The 11,150-nt window shown below is 38.9% G+C and overlaps 1 long non-coding RNA gene across 1 annotated transcript; it reads left to right on the top strand.

Annotated features, from left to right (window-relative positions):
- Window positions 1–2,297: 2,297 nt before the first annotated feature.
- LOC113115104 (uncharacterized) lies at window positions 2,298–11,076 on the top strand. The gene is made up of 3 exons (XR_003293827.1): window positions 2,298–3,333; window positions 5,439–5,543; window positions 5,627–11,076. It is a non-coding gene; the product is annotated as an uncharacterized LOC113115104 (long non-coding RNA).
- Window positions 11,077–11,150: the final 74 nt, after the last annotated feature.

Below are 11,150 nucleotides of genomic sequence, written 5' to 3'. Positions count from 1 at the left end.
CAAGTAATTTCCAGTTGCCAGCAGGTGACGCTATGATTATACTTGAATATTGACCTTTAGATGTGTTTGAGGCCAGGACCCTTATCAAATGTGTGAAGTTTGGGGCAGATCAGGCATTGTATGGCTGGGTTACAACAACTTTAAAGCAGAGTTTTTGTAGGTATTTGGTACGTTAAATGTGTCTAACGAATTTCGTACGTGTAAGTAAAATGTAGCTCGAGGTGCACTGGTGGCACTTTTGAGCCATTTTGCATCACTCACTTCTAACACTCCTATCAGATGGAAATTTGAGCCACTTTTGGTTTGTGTGAAAAGTTTGTGGTGTGGTATGTGTGCTTAGGTCCTGAAAAATGCTCCGGACCTAATAAATAATTAACTTATTCTTATAAATTAACCTTATTTATAAGAATTAATTAATTATTCACTTAAATAACAAAATATTTTTGTCGCTGTTGTTGTCGATGCATAAATGAGTCTAGTAGTCAATGCACAAATCTTGCTCAACCTTATTCGGGGGTCTGTTTCTGGGCAAACCTCTCTTAAATGCCCTAAAATTAACCATAATGGAAGATGGCTGCTGCAGCTTGTTGTAATTAACTTGTCCTGATAATGTCAAGTAACATTGAACCTACGCCAGTGAGCAGACCTCTCTCCTCTGATGGTGTACTAATGCTCCCGCTGTGGCGGTAACACAAACCTGGCTCACAGAGCCCGCACCCCAGCGCCGGCCCGCTTTCTACTTCATCAATCCAAGGCGATTATTATGTTTTTCTATTTGTGAGTGTGAGAGGGAACAGGTTCACAATAGCTCCACCAGAACCTCTCTGTATGTGTGTGTGTGTGTTATAGAGGTACAAAGGCTCCTTACCTCAGAGCATTGGCATTCCCTGAGCGAATAAGCAGGATACAGAAATGGGGGGGGGGGTGCACAGTGGGGGTATTCATGGGCCCCGTCCCCACGGGAAGGAACCAAGGTCGAGTATTAGCCCCTATTAAAAAACAAAGCCAGCCCTGCAGGGGCCTGGCACTCACTGCATAAAGAGAGAAAGAGAAAGACAGAGTATTGAAAGACAGAGAGGAGAAGGACATTAAGGTTTAGGCCCTCAGAACTACCTCCTTAAACAATCCCAAGTTTCCTTGAAACCTCGTGGATAAATTGTTGGACCGAACAATCGTTCTCATTTGGTTGTGTTGTTCAGCACAAGATATGTCAAAATTGAAAAGAAAAGTAATTAAACTGCTAAAGCCGTAGTGTGTTACATTTCACCGAATGGATTTGTAAAAATAATGAAAAGTGGTTACACTGGTTAAGCTAATGTTGCCAAACCAAGGAAAGCAACAGGAAATTACATCATGACAATGTTGAGTGACTGATAGCACCGCAAAAGCCAAATCTCAGGACCTTAACTGAACTGTGACGTCTGTTTCATACTTTTAAGAAACCCAAAAATAATCAGGCACTGGCTATTATATTATATTATATTATATTATATTATATTATATTATATTATATTATATTATATTATATTATATTATATTATATTATATTATATTATATTATATTATATTATATTATATTAAATATTGATCATTGTTGATTTATTATTTAGTTAATTATTTTGCATATAGAAGATATTTTGAAAATTTTTAACATATAGGGTTCAATGCAATGTTATTTAAGTATTATCAATTTTGAATTTAGAATTTTTCCTTTTGAATTTTAGTTTAAAGTTTTGTATTTTTGTTGTGTTACTGTCATCTTATTTAGTTACTTTTATTAGTTATGTCTGTATAGTTTTTATTGTTTTATTGTAGTACTGTATTTATATATTTTATATATTAGCTATTTTTGTATGTCGTGTTAAACTACAGAAACGGAGAAACGTTGCAACTAGCTGAAATAAAAGCGGTTTATTTTTTATATATATTTGATTTTATCTCCGTCCATTTTTAGTTCCAGGTTTTAGTTTCAGTCAACTATAATAACCCTGGTCCAGTGTTGTTTGAAGTCCACAGAAAGTCATGCAAGTTTGGAATAACACAAGAGTGAGTAAAGGATGACAGAGTTTTCCATATTGGGCAAACTATCCCTTCAAGGTCTTTTAATGAGGCCACATTATAAAACAGATATTTTCGGGCCTTGATTCTGATTGGTTTAGCCAAGTTCAAAGCTGCTGAAAATTACTCTATAAACATACACCTTTCATTTACATTTGTGTGTTGCTCGGCCACCACTTTGTTAGAACCACAACCGTTTCTGAGGAACTATATTTTTTGGTGGAAGAATATATCTGCAATATCGCAATACAACGCTATTGATGAGTAAATCATAGGGGAATGCAAGAACCGTGATTTTTGCATGTTTTCTTTATAGGGTTATGCCCTTTTCATTTACACTTCTTGAATGTGTACTGAATATTAAATAAGCCTGAGTTATGCTGGTAAGCTGAGCCTTCTAATGTGGCACTCAAAGTTCAATTATTTCAACAGCATGTTTCATGAAATCTCTCTTTGAATGAATCAGTGTTTTTTTAAAGCATAGTTGAATGAATGGTTTGAAGACTGACTGACAGTCCGTCTAGAACACGCAGGTAAAAATATGAATAGAAAGACTCTTGTCCAGTCAGAATTGAATTTGTACATTAGATTCTGCTATGTAGATATGCAGTATTTTACTGAAACCGTTTGTTTCTTTTTTTAGACAAATATAGGCATGGGTTGCTAGATAAAACACCATTAAAAAACTTCTTTTTAGCTCAATCCTAAAATATTTTACAACTCCCTCCAGCTCTTCAGAAATGTTCCCATCTACTAGAAATGGAAAACATGTGTTTATATGTAAGCACAGCCAACATCTCCTCTCCCGTGTAGCAGTTCACTTCTCCATGGCAACAGCAATTGTCTGTAACATGAAAAATGCAATTTCTATAGAATCTTGGACTTTAATGTGAGAAAAGATTCACTGTTTAGCTTGAGAATTTACATTGAGAATGAGCTAATATTTAATTTTTTTTTTTTTTTTTCGCTTATAGTTCAACGTTTCTGTCAAGGTAAACATGTTTGGATTTTACGCTCATGATCATGTTCCATATATTGATATTGTGCATTTCGTCATATTTTCTATTCAGAGCATTCAATACCTTTGCCTTAAACCCTCTATTTCCCACAAGAGCTAGTTTTTGTCTTCAGTCAGCGGTGTTGATTCACAGAGTTACAATTCTTCTCCCCTCTTGATTAGAAAGCGGAGGAAGGAAGTCTGGGCAACTTCACAGCAATTGCAACCACAATGGCTCGTTACCTCCAGAACAAAACCCTCCATACACATCCCATGAGGTATGTTTTGGAGATACTCACTGTAATGAGTAATAAATCAGGCCGGAAAGTGGGAAAACAGTTATTTAGCAGCTCATTGGAAGTTAGACATTGTCGTTCAGTCTTTGAGCGTTTTTGAGCTCAAGCACCGGATGAAGCTACGGTATGTCATAGTTACTGGCCCTCCGTGGCTCTCAGCTGTGTCCCATCACACCTTGGGCAGGTATCCTCCTCCCCTCACATCTGGCCCCCTTACCTCAGATTCCTGGCGTGCCTCTTCCAAAGCTCATCAATCCTAAAGCCATTCTTGCATCAGGATTGAGTAACATAAATTAGCGTGTCCTCAGAAAACCTGTGTACGTTTAGACTTGGGCCTTCCACGCTGGCAGCGACTTCAACTCTATCTGCCAGCGCTCTGCTTGCAGCTGCAGCGCACTTAGACTGTTTGTATCAACCACCCCACCCAATCGAATACCATTCATATACCCCAAAATAACTGTGCCTAATTGCCCACACTGGGCAACGATGAGAGGATTTATCACAGAGATTGATTTTATGTGCAATGAGGCCATCGGTTAAAAGAATCAATTGACTGATATTGTTGAAGCCTACATTAGTGGGACAATTAGAGGCCTTGATGGGACACTCTATCCTCCTGCCACTGCACGCTCGAACCCTTCTTTTGTCATCAGCATGACAACAACTTGATCGTATCACACAGTGTTTGCAGTTCATGGAAATTTATAATGGTGATACATTCTCTGGGGAATCCAATTAAATTTGCACTTTATGACAGATTCTGGGATGGTAGAGTCGCCTCGTGAATGGCCAGATCGTGGGAATGTGGTATCAGACTGTGGCTGGCTCAGCCCGGGCATGACTCTAGAGACCCAGTGTTGTTTCATGGCATGTAACACTTGATGAGCAGCTCAGTGTTCTGCCAGATATGCAAACAGAATCAGAAAGTCCATCATTTATAAAGTTCTACACATCCTCGCCACTTGGTTCTTTGTTATTAAATATTATGACTCCGTTTGATTATGCTTTCAGTTGCCAGTAACAGTAGTGGCACATGAACGCATGAATCTGTTTAGCAGAGTTCCCAGAGTTTGGAAAATTCATTTCTGTTCTTATCACAGATTCTTAAAATCCATCTTTAATATATAATTAAATTATTATTATTTATACAATGTTAAGCTGTAAGACTTTAATTTAAAGCTATAAGAAGTCTTTAATAGCATTGATAGATGAAATCTAAAATGACTCTGTAGACAATTTGTTGGAATGATTGGAGACATTAGTTCTTACCGTTACTCCTACTACCGTTACATTTTTTAAATAATAAATATAATGCATGTACTCAGTAAGGACATGATCAAAAGCAAGGGTAAAGACATTTATAATGTTAAAACAGATTTTAACTTGTAAACTATGTGGTTCCTTTGTAATATCGATTAATCTATTTGAAAAAAAAGTCACATTTTCTACAGAAACATTAGGCACAAATGATTTCAACATTGATTATAATATTTTTTATTATTTTATTTTTTTGCCAGAAAATCAGCATATTGAATGATTGAAGCTATTTTGCAAAAAAAAAAAAAAAAATCTGCTTTGCATTTATAGGACTAAATAAAATTGTTAAATGTTCAAATAGCTATTTTTTATTTTTAATATTTCATAAATTAATGTTTTGACTGTAAATCTTTCTAAGACCAAACGTTTGAATGGTAATGTATACTGTACTGTCTTTGCAGTTTCCAGGTATAAATTATTTAATATTGATTAACTGCATGGATATCTTAACCACATATTTCATATATATTAATACATACATATTTATATATATATATATAATACTTACCATATATATATATAAAAAAAAACTTTTTGAATATTGAATATTATCAAAGGGGTAAAAATGTATGTATGTATGTATTTATTTATTTATTTTGCGCTAATCCCCTTCCCTACTAGACATTTTCATGTGGTGATAAAACCTTTGTCTTTACTGATAAAATTTAATTTTACATCTCATATATATATATTTTAAAAGTCTTAAATTGAATTCCCTTAAACATGCTGATATCCTGATAACATACTTGCTAATTCTCCTGTCTAACCAGATGGTCAGTTCTGTTGCAGACCGATTTTCCCCAGTGCGCTCCCTGGGCCGCTCCACATGTGCCAGATGTGAGTCGTCTTTGTGCTCGGAGTCAACCCCAGAACATGTGAGGTTCATAATGTCAACAAGTTGTCCGTGTGTTACTTTTTATCCTTTACTTCTTCCCTTTTTTTGATTTATTTCTTAAAGCTACTCCATCCTGAAGACATCTTGCAAGCAACTGCAATTCATATCCAGAGAAGAAACTTGGCAGAGCTTCAGACAAATATAAGTGTCCGCTCTTGATTAGAGCAAGGCTGGTGAGAGGATCAACTCCTGACAGGACGTTTGTTTGATAAATTTACACAGCAAAAAAATACGATGCATGAGATTTTGAGACATTTCGAAAAACTTGGCATGTTCTGTTAATTATTGTTAATACATTTCCTTTTCTAATCATTTTGTTTACAAGGACGTGACATGTCAAGGGGCTTGTAAGTATTTTCAACTCCAGACAGATGTTTCTTTTAGTCATTATTAGATAAACAAAGACTTCCAGCCAAGGAAATCACTACAGTTTGAAATGACATATATCTCCATAACCGTATCTGCAACGTCTAACTCATGAGTTGCGCTGTATTTCTTTGTCTCAGCACCCCATTTAGAACAAGCTAGACCGGCTGCAGTATATTTCACGGATCTTAAACGAATCTCGTGTTTCATAAATCAAATTATTTCAAGTTATTCTTCATTTCTGCCTATTTCATTATGTCACGATGAAGAACTGTGTCCGGTCTTCGCTGTTTAGAGCTTTAGCGGGAGAAAGAGGGGGGGAGGGGAAGAGTATGAGTTTGTGTGTGTTCTGTCTTTTTCTTTTGCTGCAGACAGACTGGGGATGTCAGGTGCATGATGGGAAGTGGGTTCGCAGGGGACAGCAGTGTGGCGTAAGGCCAGAATCAATTGGCGGTGTAATGAGATGGCTTGGTGCCAGGTTTCCATGGAGCTCACTTTTCCTGTCCTTCACTGGAGGATTTGTAAATTAAAGGGAGAGAGAAAGCTTTGGAGGGAGGCAGGAGAGAAAGGGAGAGAGGCAAACAGAAAGAAAAGGAGGGAGTGGGTGGCAGAGGAGTAGCAAAAGGGCACAACCAAAGGAGGGGGCACGAAGCTAGACAGAGAAAGGTGCAGCGATTTACAAAAAAGAAAGAGGGGATGCAAGACAGAGGCTTGGAATGCTGTAGCTCCAGAGAGCTCAGCACAGCGCAATTCGCCGAAGATGACGGGGCTTCGTAATGCGCGCTGTCTTTCAGACATTTTTTTTGGTTTTTGATGCCGAACTCAAGCTCAGGATCTCAGAGATAAGGTACACTTGGCGAAGAGATGAAAAGAAGGTCTTTCCTTTCTATTTCTGTGTGCCACAATGATAGGTGCTTTTCATTTCTGCCCCCTCGAGCCAAAAATCTGTCTGATAAAACTTACTGAAATCAGTGCAGTCATATCCCTTCAATCCAGCAGCGAAAAGACTGTCGTGATTGCGCAAAAAGTGGCTGATTAGCATTATAAAACATCATTTATTTTGAGAGTCATTCACTTTGCGACTCTATTACGGATAACCTTGCGCAAGAAGTTCTTCTTCGCTTATCATTCTCGCAGCTACATTTCAGAATACAGCATGCTTTAAAATTGAAGGTTTTCTCACGCACAAAGGACTCTCGTCTTGTGCGGTTAATGCCCTTCTTTTTCACAAAGGCCAACTTTTTTTCATTTAGGAGCTTAATTCTTCCACTCCGGGGGTATTTCATTCCCAAGATCTCCGGTTTGTCCATGTTGAATTAACCACCAGCTTTCCCGCAGGCACCGCAATGTTTTATGCATACCGTTTATTAATTTACATCACGATTTGCCTGTTTATCCAGACTCGGATAATCCTTTTCACTCTGATCACAAATTTACAGCATTCCTATTTTATGGGCCTTGGCATCTTTAAGCTGATAATTTATTTTGAATGAAACAAATTCGTAGAAGCTGGAACTCTCCTTGTCTTGATTCGGGCGGGAGGGTGTGGATGTTGATGGTGCCGGCTGGGCCCGTGTTGGATTAGAAGCCTGAAGTATATTGACGGAGCATTTGAGGTCAGCTGGGGACACACAAGACTGTAACCCGCTGAGAACCACAGAGGAACCGGCTGAGTCATGGTCTCAAATCAGTTTCAGCCAATCCTGGAGGGTGGATGCGATGGTGGTGGAACAGAGTGGATAGTGTTGGAGTGGTTCATGGGTAGACGGGAACAAAGAGACTCTTCATGTCCTCTGTGCCTCACATGCATCATCTCGCATAAAGCTCATTCTGTCTGTATTGGGATACTATCCTCTTATTTCCCCGATACATTCTTAAGATGTTGTGCAGGGATAACATAAAGAAAAGGAGAAGATGCTTGAACCTTACCACAAATCAAAGCTAAATGACACTAATTGGTCCACCGGCGCTGTTTTCTCTTGACTGCAGACCGCATTGTAATGAAAACAAAACACCACTTTGGAGCATTTTCTTTCCCACGAGATTAACCGTAATTAACTAGTATCACTGCTGGGCAGCAGGTGATGTCTCAGCCACGGACAAAGGGCTGATTGGTCATGCTACATTTTTGGATGTAATTGAGACACAGTTTACTTCATATTTAACCTTCGTCAACAGCACCATTTTATTGATGTGCTAATATTGATCATTTATTTAACATGCTGAGACTTTCTCTAATGTAGAGGCCTTGGGTTTATAGTAGAAGGCAGAAAAAATAAGTTCATGTTGTAGCTTCTGTTTTGCATTTTTAATTTAATAATATTTTTTAAATGTCAATAATAACAATAAGAAGAATTAATCACATTTCATCTGTAATTTTTTTTAACTACATTTGAACTCTTTTAAAACTATTTTGAGAATATTTTTGTATTTAATTGTTTCAGTGAAAACCACACTTAAGCTATTTTAACTGTGGAAAAACCTGATGATCGTGTTCTCCAGTATGATGCGAGTTGATCCAAAAAGCTTCTAGTGCATCAATGGCAACAAGAACATCTCGTGTCCGTTCAAAGACAGTCACATGGTCAGTGTCACATGTCATTTAATTTTAGATAGTAACCAAGAAATAATGTAGAACCTGCAACGCATGTAAATATATATATCAGACATCAGAACTTTTCTTTGTCACTTTCCAGTTTTAAATGTGATTCTAAATCCTAGATTTCAGAGTTTTGGTCCTTCAGATCCCACTTGGTCACTTTCTGCTGCAATTTCTAGCTCTGGCTTTATATCTGGCTGGTCAGGAGTGAGACAGAGAGACCGCTGGCCCGTTTTTTAGATTTTGGTTAATGCAATGGATTGGTGGAGCAGTGCCGCAGCAGTGCGTGAGTAGAATATCAGAGAGAGGGAGAGGCATTGAATTTGGAGGGGTGAGACATGGTGCCTTCTTAACGGAGTCTGAAGGCATATGTTTATCACCGACACGCTGTACACTGTACACGACTCACCCTCCCTCCAACCACCACGCTGGGAGTCGAGTAGAGTAAGAGGGGCTGGAGGTATTGCTTACAGTCAGCGCTCTGCGGGAAACACCACTGCGTGTTCACATGGCTTCTCCCCGTCCCCTGGGAAACGGCACATACCCGCCGGGCATTCAAGTCTATTGGGGTGTCAGCTTCAGTCTGCTGAGTACAGCCGGCATCTTAAAGTGTGAACGCTGGAGATGATCAGGTTTTAAAGTGCTGTGTTTGGCCTAATGCTGAGATCAGCGCTCAAAAAACATTTTCAACCTCTGCTGCTGGTGTTTCTTGTTGTTGTTGTTGTTTTTGGTATAGTTAGGTTTGATGCTCTGATTTATGAACGTCTACATAGCAAAGCGCTATATTTGCAGACTGCTGATCCTAAGAAGATGTGCCACAATAAGACCCTCTATTCTTAGCCGGCACACACTGATGCGCTTTGCTGTCAGCCTGGACCCACTAGTATTTCAATTAAAAAAATCTTATTTCACTAGAAAGATATAGGTTAAGACAAAAGAAAGGAAACACTGGTTTTCAGAAAGTGTCAGTGTTTGCCGAAATGGCAAGTCCACCGCGAAGCAATTTCGCCCCAGCAAACAATGGCACGGGGCCAACGAGACTCTTTCAGAAGCTAGACTGAACTGCAGATTAGTATTTATTTTTGGTGCAGAGAAGTCTTCCAAGAAGTATGCGTGTGCATGTGTGTGTGTTTTTGGGAGGTGTATGTGTGTGAGGTTGGGGGGTTTGGTCGGGCGGTCTGGGAGAGGGGAGCGTGAGGACTGCCGAGGAGTTGTTACCTGGGTTGCTCCTCTACAGCTGGGAGAGAGAGAGAGGCAAGAGGAGGAGACGAGGTTAAGGGGTGACGGGACTGGTGCACAAACTCCATTTTCCTTTTTGCCGAATTTCCACAGTCGCTTCTTTCTTTTCTGTTTCGCTTCATTCAACAGAGTGAGTGAAAGAGAGGGAGAGGGCTATAGAGAGAGAGTGAAAGAGAAAATCAAGCCAATTTTTTTTTTAAGACTCGATCTTGGCTTTCTTACAAACAGATGTTGCCTGTCATTTGGTCGTTAAGCAGGCACATAGATCGTACAATACTGAGGTTTTACTGACTTGCTTTCTCTTATTTATGGTTTTATTACAAGGAAAATCGATCTCTCATAAACATGGGAATGATTTTTTCCCAATTCATTGTTTTTTTTTATTTTTATAATGTATTTTTCCCTCGCTGTATCTCATCCATTTGCTCGTTTCTATTTTTTTTTTTTTTTTGCGCATTTGTGTTTTGGGCTTTCGTGGGCCACAGTGGACGTCCTCCATACCTTCTACCAGTACTGTAAGTACAGTGAGTGCAATGAGACCTTTTGGAAACAGTAAACAGACAGTCGGTAAGCATTTGATTCTTTCTATTCGGCATATTTGTTTACCACATCGTTACGTTTTATTTTCCTGTGCTTTATATTTGCCATTTTTTATCGTTGTTGTAGAAGTCAGTGTTGTTGGTGTGCAGGTTGCTGAGGCCTGGGCGTGTTATTGAAGTTGATCTGATGTAAAATCCTATATCCGTTCACTTTGGTTCAGAAAGACAGGGTCAGTCTCACTCCTGCTGACCCCTATTCAGCTGATTTTGAGGAGTCTTTCAACTTTTTGGCATAGCCCCACTTACATAGTTAAAGGATCTTGGCACCTAGTTCAAAGTCAGTCTGTTCATTTGTGTTCAAGTAGTGGGAAACGGGAAGGGAACTGTCAGAAGCTCTTCACCGGAGGTGCAGTGCCAGTCCAAATCGACCATCACATTATTTCACACTGAGCCACGTGTTATTAATGGCACTGGGTTTGGCTTTGTGGGCCAGACTTACTTCACACATCTTTATTATGCTTAGGAGGGGCCTGAAACATTTGGATGCAGAAATCTTCTGGGTTTGAGAGAAATGTTGTTTCTGTTTGGTGAGACAGTATACTAAATTTAGACAACATAGGTCATTACTGTAATGCATAGGTGCTGCCCTGTGAATGATTCAGAATTGAGGGCTTAAGCTTACCTTAGTTTTTGAAATGTAGAAACAAGACTTTTAAAGTCAGCCATTGCCAGTGCTTTATTTTAATGCTTGATTTTCATAACAAAAAAAACTATAAAAGCCTGACTTTAAACACTTTTTAAAACACATATGTGTTATATGATGCTGTGCTCTACAAGAAAATTG

Source organism: Carassius auratus, chromosome 15 (genome assembly GCF_003368295.1).
Source record: "Carassius auratus strain Wakin chromosome 15, ASM336829v1, whole genome shotgun sequence".
Classification (NCBI taxonomy): Eukaryota; Metazoa; Chordata; class Actinopteri; order Cypriniformes; family Cyprinidae; genus Carassius; species Carassius auratus.
Note: the sequence above shows the minus strand (reverse complement) of the source record. Positions and strands in the feature narration are given on the sequence as shown.